The sequence below is a fragment of the Pantherophis guttatus genome, chromosome 2, assembly GCF_059756535.1.
Source record: "Pantherophis guttatus breed Tessera chromosome 2, ASM5975653v1, whole genome shotgun sequence".
Taxonomy (NCBI): Eukaryota; Metazoa; Chordata; class Lepidosauria; order Squamata; family Colubridae; genus Pantherophis; species Pantherophis guttatus.
Genome location: NC_142064.1, coordinates 90,178,054 through 90,196,635, shown reverse-complemented (window position 1 = coordinate 90,196,635; position 18,582 = coordinate 90,178,054). Strand labels below are relative to the sequence as shown.

Below are 18,582 nucleotides of genomic sequence, written 5' to 3'. Positions count from 1 at the left end.
CTTTTTATACTTATTTTATTTTAAATACATATATTTCCAGAAAATTGTAAGTAGAAATGAACTGATAATTAATGAGCCTATAAAATTATTATTCGATAGAACCTTAGTAAAAGATACCATACAGAGAGTATTAAATTGTTTTTATCATAAAAAAGTATAATATTTGAACTTAATGCCAAATTCTCTAGTATATTGTTGCTTATAAGTCAGCAAGAAAGTAGATTTTGTCTTTTCTCTGATCAGAGGACAATTTAGCCATCTCAGTATTTCCATCACCTCTGTCAACCAAACTGTGGGTAGTGCTGAATCCTTCCATCCTTATGTGTGCAGGTAATCCTCAATTTATGACTGATTTTCCAACAACCATTTGCAGTTCTGATAGAACTTAGAACAGGTGTTTTATGGCCCATAAAGCACTTCCAACCACCATAAAACATCTTGGCAGATTCCACAGTCACATGACTTCATTTCAGGTGGCAACCTGTTTACATTTACGATTGGTTGCCAAATGCCCTGCAATCATGTGATTACCATTTATAATCTCTACTGGCTTCTCCAGAAAATCAATGGGGAAATAGGCAAGGAATGTTATGAGTGGAGAGGATGTTGGATTTGAGATCCGTTATCTTAGCAGGCTGAGGGATTTCCCCTCACCTCCACGGTGCAATGGGAAATCCATCCACGTGTTGGTGGAACAGACCTCAAATCTGGAGAAAAGCTAATGAACACTAGCATTCTGGGTTTTTTTTCAGAACACTGATATTTGTTAGTGTTTTAATGAACACCATGTTTCTGCTAATCTGGAGAGGAAAACATCAGCAAAAGTCAAAGTTCTGGACCTTTTATAATGCTGACATTTGCTAGCATATTAGTGAACCCTGTCTACCCTCTTCTGGAGAAGAAAATGCTGGCAAATGCCAGTGTTCTGTGCCTTCTGGAATAATGTTGTTCACCAGTATTTTTGCCTGATTTGAGATCCATTCCTCCAGGGCACCAAGGGATTTCCTTTCCAGAAATCTGTCAGTGATGTTAACCAGCCTTAACATCAGCAAATTCCATTGCTCTCATGATTGTTCTTTCTGGTAGGGTTAGGGTAAAATGGCAATGTGGCATCTCACTTAATGGCCACTTCACTCAACAACTGAGATTCGAGGCCAATCGTAGTTTTAAATGGTAGGCTACCTGTACAATAATCTTGTTGCAGTTATCTTATATGAAAATAAAGTTCCAGGAATTTTTTTTTTCAACTGTTTATCAATCCCAAAAGAAAAACCATGATCTTAATTGTATATTAATCTTTAAACTTTTCTGAAGATATTACATACAATAAAATGCTGAACTGAAAAGGGGACGGTGCAAACTATTTTGACATTTAAGAAAAAAGAAAGAATTACTAGGAAAGTATTTCAAGTCAGATTAAACTTTTAGAAGGTCAGTTATCTATGTCAGCAGTAAAAGGAATAGAAACCAAGAACTATACCAAGCAAAAGAATTTTGAATTTGTGAGTAAACCAGAAAGCATATAAATTAAGAAAAGACCAAAAAAATAATTTTGAAATTTCAATAAGGAGATACTTTATGAATGGGCAATGGTTCGCCTATGTACAATTACTAGAAAGATTTCTTGGAGAGAAGCCTAATAGAACAACGTTGCTCAGTCTTCACTCTACTCACAGAATACAACAGCTAGGAGTGCTGACATCAACATCAACTGACTGCTGCAGTTGTTGCTGTTCTTTGATCAGCCTCATTCTTAGCTTTGTGTCTCCTGAGGCTGACATTCCACAGTTCTGCTAGGACTTCTTCCTCAAGGAAGTTGAGTTGTCTTGAATCCTAGACCATAACAGGAACACATTTAGTACAGTAGTAGGTTTTAAATTTTTTTACTATCAGTACTGTGGGTGTGGCTTGGTGGGCATGGCATGGCTTGGTGGGCATGCCTTGGTGGATGTGGCAGGGGAAGAATACTGTAAAATCTCTATTCCCTCCCCACTCCAGGGGAAGATTACTACAAAATCCCCATTTCCTCCCAATCAGCTGGGACTCGGGAGGCAGAGAATAGATGGGGGTGGGGCCAGTCAGAGGTGGTATTTACCGGTTCTCTGAACTACTGAAAATTTCCACTACCGGTTCTCCAGAACTGGTCAGAACCCGCTGAAACCCACCTCTGATTTAGTATTTTAATAATAATAATAATAATAATAACAACAACAACAACAACAACAACAACAAATAAATAAGCAAGAAACAAAAACTAACAAAATCTGGCAACTGAATTAATATTAAAAATTACCAAATACTATGTAGATATTGAGAGAAGTTTTGAAGTTTTTGTCAAATCAAATCTTATTTAATTTCCAATTTTTATTTCAGCCATACTGTCTTCTGTCTTGGTGGTCTTGTGGGAGGTGAATTACTGTTGTGGCAACACTCTCCCAATGCAACAGCTTTTCCTGGGTATCTAAGAACAAACAGTGAATAAAATACTATTAACTTATACATTATTTTTTAACAATAATAATAAGGATTATTATTATTTGTAATAAAATAGTAGATCTTAAACTAAATGCTCCATTTCTATTCCACCTTTCCTTTATATCCACCATGAGAAAAAATAAATTAATATTTTAGGACAAAGTACTCACTCCCACCGTCTGGGTCATCTGTGTTCTGCACCATGACACAGGAGCACATCTAATATTTAAATAATAATTTAATATCTTAAAATAATCAAGGGACAAAAAATTAAGAAAACCTGGCAATCAAATTAATTTAAACGATTACCAGATATTAGAGAGGTGAGGATGGAAGTATATCTGACATTCTTCTGAAACTGATACTCATATCATTTAGAATATTTATGCTTGTGTTCCAGTTATCTGGCAGGTTATAGGGGAGGGCTGCGGCCTCCAAGTCTTCCATGCGGGTGGTTTTGTCAGAAGTGTCTGGCTGCCCTGGTGCCACACTATTCTGGCAGTACCTTCTGCTGGGGATTCAAAAACAAAAAGAAAGTAAAATATAACTAGTGCATATATTATTTTCTTAACACTAATAATAAGAGTTATTATTATTTGTAATAATGGACCTAGAGTTTTCATTGCCCCAGGGCTTCTGATTCTTGGTGATACTATTCCCTTAGAAATTAGCAGGACCATTTTGACTCAGACAGAAGCCCCCTTGAGAAAGATGCTAACTTGAAGAATGTATTTGTCCACAAAATGAATCTTTTCCACAATGAAGAACTTACCAGCACTGGCGCAAACCAATAAAAGTGCCAATGGAGACATAGAGTCCTATGATAAGCAAGGTGACCATCCATGGCCTCGAAAGAAAGTTAATGTTCTCAGTGGTTCTTGTTGGTCTTATGAGCTCAGTTTCATCCATTTCTGAAATGGAAAAAGGGTGGGGGAAGTAAGGAAAAATGTAAATCACTCTAACAGAAATGATTTGATCATACTTGCAGCTATTAGTTGTTGGTCATCATACTTTGAACATTTTTCCCTTGGAGCAGTACAGAAACAAGTGGCTCTAATTTTGCTTTTGCTCCATTTCTACCCCATCTTTCCTTTACATTTTCTTTACAAGTAGCCCTAGAGATATGACTGCCCATTACGGTCAATGTCAAAATGGCCGTTAAGTGAAGTGTCTCACCTAATAACCGCCCTCATCCCTGCTCTCCCCAATGCAATCACTAAATGATCATGCAGGTTATTAAGTGAAGCACCGGGTGCCTCAAAGGTGGCGGAAGCCTTGGAGGCCTAGTGCAGGTTCATAGTACCCAGTGATCTGCTCCCTGTTTCTTGAGGTTCCTCAGGCCTCGTCCTGATTCCAAGTCAGTTATTCAGTCAGGCAAAGCAACCTAAAGCCAGTCAGCAGAAGCAACCAGTACCCAGAGGGCAGTTACAGCTGTAGGCCTCAGGCCTACTTCCCATGTATATATATTTATTATGTTTTATCAATAGGAATAAAATACAAGACAAGAAAACAAAACAGAAATAGACATATATCCAACAGTAACAACAAAAACAATGAAAAAGAAAAGAAAGAAAAAAAATATGTATGTGAAAAAGGGAAAAAAATGACCCAAACATGCAACATTAAACATATAAAAAAATCCACCCTGGCTGGATTCTGAAAAGAAAAATAATTGTTAAAAAAATCTGATAAATTCTCCTCCCCTTATGGATCTGTAAATAGTTATAAACTCAGGGCCTGCCAAGGCCTCCCACTGTCCTTCATGTTTCCCCAGGCTTCGTCCTGCTCAGTCACACATGGGAGCTTAAAGCACCAACTGGCACATCAGTTGCAGTCTGTGGGTCTCAGCCTACTTCTCATCCCAACCCAACCCAAGGAGACTCCACAAACGCCACAAACAGAGCCTCCCTAGAACAAGAGACCCTCCTACAGTCTTGCAAGAAGTACTGCTTGCTAGAAGAACAGCAGGAGTTGCCATGAGGCGGGAGGCCTCTGTAAAGAAAACTGAGCCACTTATTGCACCGCATCAGATGGGTGTTTCTGCAAAAGGTAAGTTGAGTCGGGTGTTTGCTGTTGGGCCCTGGCATTGACTGAGCAGCAGGCCGAGGCCTAAAAGCGCCTTGGGTGGCTGGATGGGAAGTAGGCCTCGGCCTACAGGCTGTAATTGTCCTCCATGTTGCGGTAGCTTCTTTAGACTCCCTTGCGTGGCTGAATGGCCGAGGCCTGATGGGACCCAGCAGGATAAGGTGGGGAGGGGGGAATACTGCAGTGTCCCTGAAGTTGGTCATAATGGTGAACAATGGCAGGGGAACTGCAGCAGCTGTTATTTTGAATTCAGGTCCTAAGTACCTTTATTGTGGGTTAAATGGTTGTTAAACAACCGATCATAAATGTCCTCTTATCCATGATCGGTCATTTAACCATCAGTCAAAATGTGTATCCTGTGTATCCACCCAACAAGAAGAAAGAAAAAAAAAATGTTATATCACAGCTAGGGAAAGCCCCGTGACATAAAATAGAACATAACCCTTGCTTAATTATACAATATATCCTGTAACTTAAATAGATTTCAATACTTCTTCCTTCACCCTATTCCCAGTTTTCCTTTTGACTACTCCTTGAGCCACTCTGTTTTTATACCCTCCAAGGCCAACCAGGTAAAAACTCAAAGCAAGAAAACAAAACCAAGAGAAGAAACCAAGTCCTGGTCACCTAAAAATATCTCTCTTAAGTGAGCTATCTCTCTCTCCCTGTCTTCACACAAAGCTCCTATCTTTCTCTCCACAAGGTTCCTATCTCCACCTCAATAAAGACTTGATCCACTCAAGCTTTTATACCCTCCAAGGCTCCGCCCACAAATACTTCAAAGGAAAAGATACCAACTGAAGAAACTGTATCCAGGTAACCTAAAGAGGTCATAATACCTCTCTTTCTACACAACCTTTGCCCACTCCCTCCCTTGGATTCCCCTTCCCCCTTTCAACTCAGAAGGGAATGCTAACCTTTTAGTGGTATTTAGTCAGTGTGGATTCCATGGGATCTACCTGAAGTGCCAGGAAAGCCACACAGATTTATGCTCAGGTGATCCAAAAGAGGCTTTTTTATAAGGCAAATGGAGTTTATGTTGTTTTTTCTTTGAAAATGTTTCGCATGTCATCCAAGAAGCTTCTTCAGTTAACTGAAGGAGCTTCTTATCTGGGTCATGATCTGGAAATATGAATATGAATCATAGCAATCTAAGGTTTTGGGTGATTTTCTTAGAAGCTAACCATCCAAACCTTGCTTAAATCCCAAATGCCCATGGACTCTGCCATCAAAATAATAATCTTCATTCGAGGCATAAAATTAATTGATCCAAAGCATGTTTAACAAGTTCATGTGCTATTTTCAAAAAGAACATCATGTATATCTTATACATAATTACACATAATTGTGTACATTCTTACACATAATTACTTTTCCTTGTTCAGCTACAAAATGGAATACTAATCCAACATCCCCATTTTGGGTCATACTCAGTGCGCAAACTATTTCACAAAGGTTTCAAGTCACTTGCTCAAGTTTATGCTTGCTGAATGATTATGCATGACGCAATCTTGCTCTTGTAATTGGCTATGTCTTCTATTTTCTATTTTTTGCCTTATTAATTAAACAATTTACTGTATTTTCGGAGTATAAGACGCACCAGAGTATAAGACGGTCCTTGGTTTTTAGAGAGGAAAATAAGAAAAAAGCTGATTGGCAGGTAGATCGGCCTCACGGAATACCCCAATCAGCTGTTCCCAGAGGTGAATTTTAGCAACAGGTTTGTTCCTTGGTTGTGAGCTCCATGCCTTGCTTTTTTTTTTTTTTTTTTTGCTTTTTTTTCCCTGCCTCTGAAACATCTGAAACTCTGTTTCAGAAAAATCTTCTTTTCCTGTCTCTGAAAGCCTCCAAAACAGAGCTTCAGAAAAAAAGCCTCTGAAGTTCTGTTTGGGGGCTTCTTTTCTGAAGCTTCATTTCTGATGCTTTTTTCAGCCTCTGAAACCTCCGTTTGAGAAGCTGGGCGGGGCTACATTTAGAGTATAAGACACACCCAGATTTTCACCCTCTTTTTTGGGGGAAAAAGGTGCGTCTTATACTCCGAAAAATATGGTAAATTTTCAAATAATTCTAGAGTGGAAAAATACTTCGTTTTCTAGGAACCTAAAATTCTATTGAAATGGCTAAGAATTTGAGATATTTCCCATATCTCAATTCACTCCATTCTCTTGAACCTCCTTATTTAATCCTGTTCACTCACTTCCAAAAGAGTTCTTTATTTTCATCCATATTCCTCATATCTCAAAGCCTATTTCTCTCCACTCTACCTGGCTGCCTACCTCTTCAAATAATATTAAACAAGAGGAAATCAAGAAAAGAAAAGAAGCTACATCTATGGAACCTAAAATAAGTGTGCCACCTCTACCTCTATTCTGTTTCTATTTGCATTATTTCTAAATCCTCTTTCTTTCTTCAACCTCCAATGCCTAGGGTCACCTGTCTCAACTGCCACCTGCTCATCTGGAAGTTGAGTCAATGCAAGTGAACTTCTTTTTTTGTTGGATTGAAACATTTCACTGTTTATCCAAGTAGCTTTTTCAGTTTGAGCAAGTTGGTTAGCAGGACCCCATATAAGGCATCCTATCAGCAAATATAATTTCCATTTACAAGCCTAAATCAAACAACATGTATCTATATAACACCTGAAAATCAAATAACAGTCAAAAGTCTCCTCAATAAGTATTATTAGCGATGCCAAAACATAATTAGCTTTGGCTAATTTGTTAACTATGAGGAAAATAATACTTCTTTCTTCTCAATGTCCATAGGAGTTGATTTAAAATGACATCAAAGAAACGCTTTAATCCTTTGACTCTTGGATAGGAATTGAGGGGGAGGGAGACACATGGGCAACAGGCTAGATTTATTTGTTATTCATTTAAGAATCTGTAGTGAATCCACATGGTATTTGGGAACAGCCTAATGTTAACTGCACACAACTCCAGCAAAAAGTTATACTACCCACACAGTGTATTAAAGGGGAAGAAAGTGCTTCATCAAAATTAGCTGGTAAAGAGTAAATCATGAAGCGATTTTGAAATATAGACTGAAAATCATTGTTGAAGAATTTATTCAGAGGACAATGTGGATTTTTAACCTCTTTTTTTCAGATTTCTCTTTTATTTTTGAAAAATGTACTCACTGTGATTAGAGGAATCTTCCTTGTGATTGTATAATAGGAACTGAATGTTAATCATGCTTCCTTGTGTTTTGGGACTTCAGTCATAGGTTGTTTAAGAGATGCATTCTGAGTTTATTATTCACTCTAAATTCTGAATTAAGAATGGGCTGCTTGGAGAAATTGCACTATTAATTCAGATAATGGACTTAGTAGACTGATTTTAACCCTCATCCTCAATATGGAGATTACGACAATGGTACAAACAGTATTGTGGTTAAACTATCTGTCTGTTCCAAAGGCAGTAGTGGACATCAGGTTAAAAGCAGGGGTGAAATCCAGCAGGTTCTGACAGGTTCTGGAGAACTGGCAGCAGAAATTTTGAGTAGTTCGGAGAACCAGCAAATACCACCTGTGGCTGGCCCTAGAGTGGGATGGGAATGGGGATTTTGCAATATCCTTCCCATGGAGTGGGGTGGGAATGGAGATTTTGCAATAGCCTTCCCCTGCCACACCCACCAAACCACACCATGCCCACCAAGCCACACCCACAGAACTGGTAGTAAAAAAAATTGGATTTCACCACTGGTTAAAAGGTTTATTGAAGAGATTAGGACATAGCCTCTCTCACTGTACAGGAATCCTGACTTCTATATATTGTATGTAAGTATCTATGTCACTGTCTCTGTCTCTCTCTGTCTCTCTGTCTGTCTGTCTCTCTCTCTCTCTCTCTATTGTTTATTTCTCAGCCTTGAAGGTTTCTATCATATTGCTTCAACACCCTTACACCATAACACAGGCCTTAGTATTATCATTGATGGTGAAATTTCTAGCAGCTTGTATTTATTTTGAGTTTTAGGTAGACAAGATTCTAGGAAGATTAATGAAAGCTCACACCCAAGCTAGAAATTTTAGTTAGAAATTGCTTGATCTTGGCTTTATTTTAATTTTGCCTATAGAAATATTTCCACAATTCTCAAGTATATTTCTTGTTATGTCATTGTTTCTGCATTTCAATAGAATTTGTGTTCTATTTAGCCTGAGTGCACAGCAGACTAATGCTACTGTTAAAAGGTAGTATTTAGCTTCCAGCTGCCTGCAATTACTGCGAGTTCAATTCTCACCAGGGTCAAGGTTGACTCAGCCTTCCATCCTTTCTAAGGTAGGTAAAATGAGGACCTGGTTTGTGGGGGCAATAAGCTGACTTTGTATAAAATATACAAAAGTATGAAGGCTATTGCTTAACGCCTTGTAAGCCGCACTGAGTCTCCGGAGAAGGGCGGCATATAAATAATAATTTTAAAAAATCATATATTTTTATTAGAACACACAGAGATACATGTCTGTAGTCATGCATGTGATCTTGATCAATAGAGTAGATAGAATAGATTTCTCATTTAGAACCAGGCAGGGCCATTTATTTTTATAAGTTGATACTTTGCTAATTGGAGTTATACCCACTAGTCCACTTATTTATTGCCAGTATAAACCTGCCAAACACATTTGTCCTCTAATAGTGTAACAGGAAATTCTTCTACTGTATATCTTGTTACAGGAACATAATTGCTTCCTTCTCATCATAAAACTTCATTAATAATCTGCAGCGTGCTTTTTAGACTTCAAAACACAAATAAACCTTTAGGATAAACTTCCAATATATTAAAAAAAAATGAGTGATATTTGGAAGAGTACATTGAATAAATGAAGTCAAACCTAACTGGAAGTACAAAGGATTGTATTATAATCTCTGTCCTCAGTTTGTGACTATAGACATTTAGTACAATACAGTATAATCGGTTATTATGATTAGTGTTTAATTATGTATGCCTATGAGCTTATATCCTTATTTGATTACTTTGCACTGCCTGTACATATTATAGTTCTTGCAAATTACTTTGAATTAATTTTTCCAGAGGCTTCAGGAAAACAAGCAGGCGTGTTGAACCACATGTTTTTTGTTTGATCAACAGAAATCAGTCATCACAGCGATATGTAATGATAAATGGAAAAAACAGCACCATTGGCTGGACAGTTTTAATATTCCTGTATTGGGAATATAAATGTGCTCAGTAGTGTTGCAAACAATGAACATTTAAAAAGAAACATTTAACTTTTTTTGATATAAATGATTTTCTGAAAAAAATGTTATGGGAAGCAAAACATGTATCTTATTGGGCAGCTTAGTTGCTCCCCCAAAATCTGGTTGTTTCAGCTTGGCAGAAGTGATGAATATAATGCACAAACATTTTGTACCACAATTACTGAGCACAGAGCTTTTCAGCTTTCATAAATGCAGACAGAGGAAGAGCAACGTATGCAGCTTGTCTTAAAAAGGGGAGCGAGTGTTAGAACATTAGCCCTGCACATTGGTAAAAGGCTAAATGTTTTATTGAAAGACTGCCTAGTGTGTACAGAATTCTGAAATAATCATTTTTTCTTTAAAATATATTTAAAACAGGTGAATTTAATATTTAAAAGTTGGGTATAGGCATGGAAAATGCTGCTTGATCTACTGTAGAACTGTAGTCAGAGAAGAAGGCAAATGTGAATAAGCATACAGCGACATACAGAGTTGCAGAGATACTTGTGATCCAGTGTTGAAATTGGATGCACCCCGTAACATGATTGCATTTTGGGCACTTGGCAACTGGCCCACATTTATGGCCATTTGCAGCATCCCACAGTCATGTGACTGCAATTTAGGTTTCCGTAAACAAGGAGCAGAAAAGGTCTACTGCTAGCTTAGGAGACTTTTGTCTAACCAGCAGAAAGGGACAATATCTAAAATGGTGTCAAATGTTCTTATGAGAGGAATAAGTCATATTAGATCTGTTTAAACCTATACTACAGAGCACGAGTGTCAAACTTGTGGCGTCATGTTGCTGTCACATGATGTTTCGCTATGTTTTTCCCATTTGCAGAGCTGGGATAGGCGCGGCCTGCCTGTGACACATCTGGCCCACAGACCGCCACTTTGTCACCACTGCTATAGAGTACAGTATTGTGAAGTGCTGTGGTGCTGCAATGGTTAGAATGCAGAATTGCAGGCTAATTCTATTGACTGCCAACTGCCAACAGTTCGGCAGTTCGATTCTCACTGGCTCAAGGCTGACTCAGCCTTTCATCCTTCTGAGGTCGGTAAAATGCGGATCCAAATTGTTGGGGACAATATGCTGACTCTGTAAACTGCTTAGAGAGGACTGTAAAGCATTGTGAAGGATACAAGTTTAAGTGCTATTGCTATTGTTGATGTAACAAATGCATCAATAATATAATGCAAGTAATAGTCATATTTCAAGCAGACAGCTCCTTAAAACACTGTTCAGTGGAAAGAGTCAGAGAAATAAAGTTTGTATCCTTGAATTCTTACCATATGGTGCTGTCTTTTTGCTGTCAGACTGTAATTATTAAGTATGCGACTGGATACCCTGTAATAAATTCTGTAGGGTTAATTTATACTTCCTTCAAGGTTTTTAGAGAGAAGCTGTAGGTCGGTGGTAGACCCAACGGTTCCAGGTTTAATCCAACCATGGCCTCAGTTGATATTAACCAGCTTTCTTTGTCTCCAATTTTCTTTTTCAATGCATTCTGCAAAAAAGAAACCTTAATATTTATTGAAAGCAGAAGTATATTTGCTTTAGTGTTAAACAGCTGATATTTTTTTTCTCCTTGCAAAATGTGCATTTGTGGCTAAAATATCTGATTTTAAGACCAAATTAGATATGATAGGGAGGCTGTTTACTTTTTATACCCTTTGTTGCATTCTAACATTGTTTTCTACTTTTCCGTTTTAATTGTGTACATTCTTTCAAATGTTTTAACATATGATTACGGTATAAACATGTATTAAACAAGCAAGCAAGCAAATAAATAAATAAGAAATTGGAAGAAAGAAGATGAAGCCCTGCTGGTAGACTTTTGAGTGATTTGTAATAAATCAGCAAAGATTTCTGGTTCCCATTCCTTCAACAATAGGAAATTTAAGCACCTCTGGATTTTATCACTAGAAGAAATTAGTTTAGGGTAATGAAAAAGAAGAAAAAAAATGTCAGAAGATTGTAAACTTTATTTACTTCTTGTACATAAAACAAATTCCTGGGCTCAAAATGCTGCAATTTTAAATTCGTGCCAAATTTGCATTTGGCTCTGGTTAGTAAGTGTTGGAGGTGCTAGCAAAAAAAGAAAAATCTGTCTGTGCTTCATATCAAAAAGAGTGCATGGCATTTTGGGACTGAAATGAATCTCTATCAACCCAAGTCCGATGCTAAAATGAGGAATTAACTGAGTATTTAAACACGTACACAAGCCCTACAGATAAGAAAGGAGATATTTCTTTCTTCCTTGCTCCATATATCAGGACTAGACAACTTCTTCCCCTCATAGGTAGAGCTGAAGGGAACAGAGGTAAAGGTGATCAAAACTTGGCAGAGATTCCCATTCTCCCTCTGACATCTGTTTTCTCTCTCTTGACAGTTTCTTATATTTCTCAAGCTGCAGAGTCTGAAATGATGTCTCATGGATGGTATATAAAATTAGGACAAAAGTTGCAAATTGAGTCGCTCTGTAACTCAACATTCTAAGAGAAAGTTTGTCCTGTAATGTCTGTCTGGATCTCCGTGGCTGATGAAGATGCTAAACAATATACCTAATGTGATTTAGGAGATCAGTGGGAATCACGGGAATGGAGAAAGCACAGTTCAGTTTCTATCTCTATATGCCAGTGATGGCTAAACTTTTTGCTGTTGTGTGCCAAAAGCGGGGGTAATGGGGGGGATTGCACGCTCATATGCCCACACCCATAGTTCAATGTGCCCCGTCCCCCCACTCATGCGCGCGTGAACCCCCCCTGCTCTCCCCCCGCTTTTGGCACGCAATGGCATGGTGGGCTCGGTAGGCCCATTTTTTTGCCCTCCCCAGGCTCCAGAGCCTTTCTAGGAGCCTGGGGAGAGTGAAAACAGCCTTCCCCACTCCCCCGGAGGCCCGGAAACAGCCCATTTCCCGACTTCCGGTGGGCCCGGAAGGTCCGAAAATCAGTTGGCCAGCGTGCACATGCATGCTGGACTGAGGTAGGACAACGCTCGTGTGCCCACAGATATGGCTCTGTGTGCCACCTGTGGCACCCGTGCCATAGGTTCGCCATCATGGCTATATGCCATAAGATACACTTTTACATAGCATCACTATAATTACTGAGCCGTGGTGACGCAATGCAATATTGCAGGCTAATTCACTGCTCACTGCCAGGAGCTCGATTCTGACTGGTTCAAGGTTGACTCAGCCTTCCATCCTTTAGAGGTTAGTAAAATGAGGACCCAGATTGTTGGGGGGAATATGCTGATTTTGTAAACTGCTTAGGGCTGTAAAGCACTGTGAAACGGTATATAAATCTAAGTGGTATTGCTACTACTGATTTAATTCATTTTCCATACTGTGATTGTTAGCATATAGACAGTGAAGGCTATGAAGCTTAATGAGTCAATGTTTTTCTGATGATTTTTCTGAATACAGTTTAAGAGGATCCACTTGTACTCCTGCTTTCCACAATTTTTTATCCAATCTTCTTACTTCGGAGTTTCATTTCCACCCTCAACAGGATCCAATTTAAAGTCCTTCAAATCAATTTTGTCATGCTTTGGCCAAACACATTTCTGCCACAGCTTCTGAAGCACAACCCTTCTTGTGCCAGTAGTTCATCATAGTGATACTTCAGATCAGGGATGGGTTCTACTTACCTTTACTACCGGTTCGCAGCGGGGCCACGCATGCACAGAAGCGTTTTGATGACGTCGGGGTCGATGGGTGGAACCTCCCGCCAGTTTTACTGCCGGTTCTATAGAACCGGTGCAAACTGGGGGCAACCCACCACTGCTTCAGATATGTTTCAAGAAAATACATTTTTCCTCAATATTATTTCTGTAGCTAGTGATTTGGAGAATAGAAGAATGGATGAGAATATCATCTGATCCTCTGGGATCTCGAGCTTCATTCTGGGATTTTTCAAAGCACATTGGTGACATATTTGCTCCTGGTCATCATTCCTTAAGTTTGCTTCTCTTTTTGCTTTACTTTTGGACAGTTGCTTCCATTGCCTGTTTCTATTGTTGAGCCCCTTTCTCTAAACAGATAAATCCTCATCATTTCTCATTGATTGAGGGATAGCCACTCACTGCTCCAATCATTTAATCATTGATTTGCTGCACATACATCCCCAATTTTTCTTCTCTTTCTACTGACGACTTCATGGCTTTTCTTTTGTGCTTTATCAAATTACATACTGAATGAAGGCCTACATTTCAGAGACAGATGGATTTGATGTGTTTGAAAATAGATGCCTTCTAAAGGAACTAAATTAGTAGTTCTACTTTCCTTCCCCCTTTTTATTGAAGACAGAGCAGACAATCTCGACAAGCAGATATTTTTTAAAAGCTAAGACACTTTCTATGCTAAATCAAGCATTTTTAAATCCCATTTATTTCAATAGTGGAAATGTATATGTCATTTATGTCATGTTATTTCCTCCCCCCCAAAAATATAACCAATCATGGCAGTCTGCTAATTCTGTTTGACCAGTAAAGAAACATTTAATTCATTTACTCCTATGGTAAAATCAAAAATCTTCTTGTTGCCTTTATGAGAAAAACAATCTGGAAGAAAAACGTTAAACATTTCTGTACATAAACCACAGAAATGGGATGCCCTCCATAGCTACTGAATGAAAAGAAAAGATGTCTAGCCATAAGTCTCCTACATACTTAAGGAGTATTTCTGTCTTATAATGTTCAGTGTAAGGACATTCAGAAACCTACTTCAATGTTCCTCAATTATAGATACCTTGAGATAATCAAGAAACTCTACCAAACCTTTAAAAAAAATCAATTTACAGAAATTGGGAGTCAAATTGAGTGTATTAAGTACTGTCCTCCCACCGACTGACCAACCAACCAACCATTAATTTTTATTTATTTATTAATAAAGGTCATAGGCTGTTCTAATTACATAGAACTTCAGCTTATTCATATGCACAACAAAGTTGAAAGAGACAATAGTGTAGAATAATAATATAATAGTCATTTTACATATCAAGGTATAACCAGGAACCAATGAAAAAAGGCATTCCCATAGTAGGAGAGACTGAAAATCACAGCAGGCCATTCCATAACATATGAAAAAAATCTGGTTCTAATAACTTTTGGATCTCAAGGAAATTATTACAAAGAAGGGGAATTGTGACCATGAAGATTTGCCTTAGTCCCTGTAGATAAAACTTTATGCTGATTGGAATAATTCTGAGAGTTGAAAGCCAAACATCTTGATGTTTAGGTTGATAAAAACACTGGCTGAGGTGAAGAGGTCTGGAGGAGATTCCCTCTTTCAGATCATATCCAATGATTCAGATGCCAATGATGATGGGGGATGTAAACCGTCCTAGAGAGAGATTGAGATCCTGAGCAATGTGCAGCTTTAAAGGTGATAACTAGCACTTCAAATTATGTCTTACATTTTATTGTGATGTTAGAGGTCACCAAATGCATACTGGTGCTGGAGTCTAGGAAAATCAAAGCAAAGAGGCTGAAACGATTGCTTTTCAGTAATTTAGAAATTAGAAGCTCCTTTAATTAGAGCTGGATGAATCAGTTCATTTTGTTTCCTTCAGTTTCTCATTTTTGAAAATCTTTCAGCTTCACTTTCTCAGGCTTGAGATTTTTGTTCTTTCTTTAAGCCATGGCCTAACATTTGTTCTTTGGTGCTCTTTTCTTCAAACAGATGTGCTTTTGTTTGACATTCAGTCAGATATATACAGTTTTGCAGTTTTCTCAAATGTGAATTTTAAATATCTATGTATTTACAATATATAGGTTTTTTCCTTACTTATATTTTTTATAAATTATTGTTGGTGAACTGAATGGTAAGAATCAGAGAACTGTAAATGTTAATGGCCCAAACCATGCCAAGATTGAAATAATTTCTGTCTAGTTTAGGACAATGTGAGAGAAAAATGAAACATTCTGTTCCTTTCAGACCTTTGATAACATAAATTGGCATGGTTAATTTTTTTCTACAGGCTTTCTAGGTCAGGATTCCTTTGTGTATCAGAGATGAAACCATTTAGATTGGGATTCAAAAGTTCCATGGAAAATTTGCAATAGGTTGTCTATAGTTCTTCATTTATGGATAGCAGCAACTGGTTTATTTTCAGCTTCCCGAATTGCGCAGTCAGAATTTGTAATCTATAGGTACTCAGATCAGTAGTTTCAGGTTGTGACTCACATGCTGCATAAAGTGATTGGCCCTGCCCTCCTTCAACATTTAAACTAACTTGTTATTTTATTTATTTGTACTGGTGGAACTTAGCATTCTGTTGATAATCAAATTATATCTCGCAAACTAAAGCTTACTCACATCTGCTATCAATAACTCACAATATTGAAGTTTAAAAATCCTTAGTTTTCCAAAGACACATGTAAAAATATTTATTTATTTATTATGAAATTTATTTGCCTCCCATCTTGTTTCAAAGAGACTCTGGGTGGTTTGCAACATAAAAAAATGAACCAATTGTGTGACTTGTAATAACAATTACTACTGATATTGGTACATTTTTACTTAATGAAAACAAAAAATATATACATTCATTATACTGAATGAAAACAAAAAAAATACAATGGAATTAATTTTATGCAAACACAAGTAGGCTATTTTTTTAAAAAAAAACTTATTAGAATAGAAATGGTATAATAGAGTATTGATTAGAAAAAAATTCTAAGAAAAAGAAACCTTAAGTAAAACTTCAACTATTTCATTTTCCAGCACTAGTATGTTGGTTCTGAATGCCTTGATAACACTGAGCGTGAGAGTTGAGTGGTAGATACTGTACAAATACATGAACAGAAGTTTAAATACCAGAAGCAAAAGATGTATACATGAGATAACAAGATAAATGTTGGCAAATGCAGCCTGTAAAGCTAGGAATACAACAGGAGAACAGTAAGGAAAAAAAAAACATATCACCTTCACCTGTTAGGACTTGTTTCAAAATATAGTTTTTGCTCTTTTTCGGCCAGGCAAGTCTCTGATTCCCTTCCACATGTTACATATTTTTCATATTTATTTTTTTTACAACTTATTTTTATCCCACCAATCACCAAAAATGTTGTCAGTGTATCTGAATGAGTGGAAAAAGATAGTATTTTGCCCGCAGGCTTGCAGACTATGAAATACGATGGGGAGGGAAAGGAAAACAAAGTTGCTCAGGTGCCTATTCCTAAAGTTAAATGCTAGCTTTTAAATCAAGACCAGGATGATAATGGCCTCCGGGCTATAGGGAGCCCCCAGTGTCATTTCAGTAGTTGCTAGGGATTCCCCAGATTTTGCAATTAATGGCGTCACATTTGAGTTTTTTTTTAAAGGCAAAAACAAAACATTGGCAATAAGTGCATTCAGCTGCCTCAGAACTTCATACAATATTTCTCTTTTTAAAATAGACCAACTTCCTGTTGAAAAATGATATTTCAGCCCCATCTCTTGCAGCACCAGCATACCATCATCATCATCATCACCATCCTGCTCCTTCTCCTCCTGCTCCTCCTCCTCAACTTTATTTTGATTAATGACCAAAATAAAACAAATGGGCAAACAAATATAAAAGAAATAGAAGAAATAATTCAACAGGAGTGCTGATTTGCCACCAGCTTATCAGGAGGTGAGGGTTTGGCAACACAAGGAAACAACAGCCAACGACTTAATAGCCAGCCATCAACACCCCAATCAACAACTAAAAAGCCACACACAACAGGTGCCATATAAATACCACACATAGAACAGCCCAAAACACACACTCTGCTAGAGAGAAGTTCCCTGGGGATGGGCTCTATCACGAGTCTGAAAGATCAGAAGACAAAACCTCCAGTCCTGATGACCGACCCAGATTGGATCCTGAAACATTATCCTGGGACACATATATTCACCTTCATTCATCACAAAAGAAATACATCATCATCATTGACATCACACCACCTAATCATAACATTGTCCATTTCTCTTTTACATAATTGAAACAATTGAGGAAGAAAAGGAACTGGATGGTTCTTCATTCATTCTCAGCTCCCTCTGCTGCTAATGTTCTTGTACTCTTAAACATGGTTGTCTCCCAGCTGTCAAAGTAACAAATTTTGAATTAAAGAAAGTCCGAATCCACAACCCATGAACGTTGGGGTGTTTTTCATAGAAGTGTTAGATCTTGTTTCTGCTACTGGACACGTTCCAATCAATCACTGGGCATGAATTGCAAACCAGGACTGGCACACTGCAAATAGGAAAACACTCTGCAACCTTCGAAGATATCCTTTTCTCTTATTTCCTATGTTTCGTATCAAGCGTTAATACACAACGTGCATTTTTCCTGTGCTTTGCTTGTTCCTTTCCCTCTTGTCTGGTGGAAGCAAACTCTTGAGAGCATTTGCAATCTACATTTGATGAAAGAAAAACAGTCTGGATTTATAGCGGGTTGAAGATAGCTTGCCAATAAAGCAGGTTGTGGTGTAGCAGGATTCACTGTGCAAATTGAGCACAGTTACTTAACACTGAGCAAAAATGCATCATTTTGATTGGTTGGTTTGAAAAACTAAGCCAGATGGATTAGTATTAAGATGGGAGATAACCAGCAAATACCAGGGTTGTAAGCTAGATTGGGAAGTTGGGAAAAAAGCACTGAAAAAGACAATAGAAAACCACTTGCACATTGTTGGCAAGAAAACTATATGGATATGCTCATGAAACCGCCAGGAGTTGTGCTCAGCTCAAAAGAGCTTTATTTTTAATATTGAGATTATGGAAAGAAAGCAATGCTTTTATCCATTGGGAGAAAAAAATCTTTTTAGACCTCTTCTGACGTCTGAAATAGCACACAT

General features: G+C 37.8%; 2 long non-coding RNA genes across 2 annotated transcripts in view; one reads left to right on the top strand and one right to left on the bottom strand.

Moving 5' to 3' along the window:
- Window positions 1-1,550: 1,550 nt before the first annotated feature.
- Window positions 1,551-4,993, bottom strand: LOC117661610 (uncharacterized). The gene is made up of 4 exons (XR_004590072.3): window positions 3,248-4,993; window positions 2,785-2,986; window positions 2,294-2,461; window positions 1,551-1,833 (listed from the first exon to the last, which is right to left on the bottom strand). It is a non-coding gene; the product is annotated as an uncharacterized LOC117661610 (long non-coding RNA).
- A 174-nt stretch (window positions 4,994-5,167) lies between these two features.
- The window catches only part of LOC117661611 (uncharacterized), a 67,836-nt gene continuing 54,421 nt past the window's right edge, over window positions 5,168-18,582 (top strand). The window contains exon 1 of the long non-coding RNA XR_004590073.3: window positions 5,168-5,376. This is a non-coding gene — a long non-coding RNA (uncharacterized LOC117661611). The remainder of the gene's footprint in view (window positions 5,377-18,582) is intronic.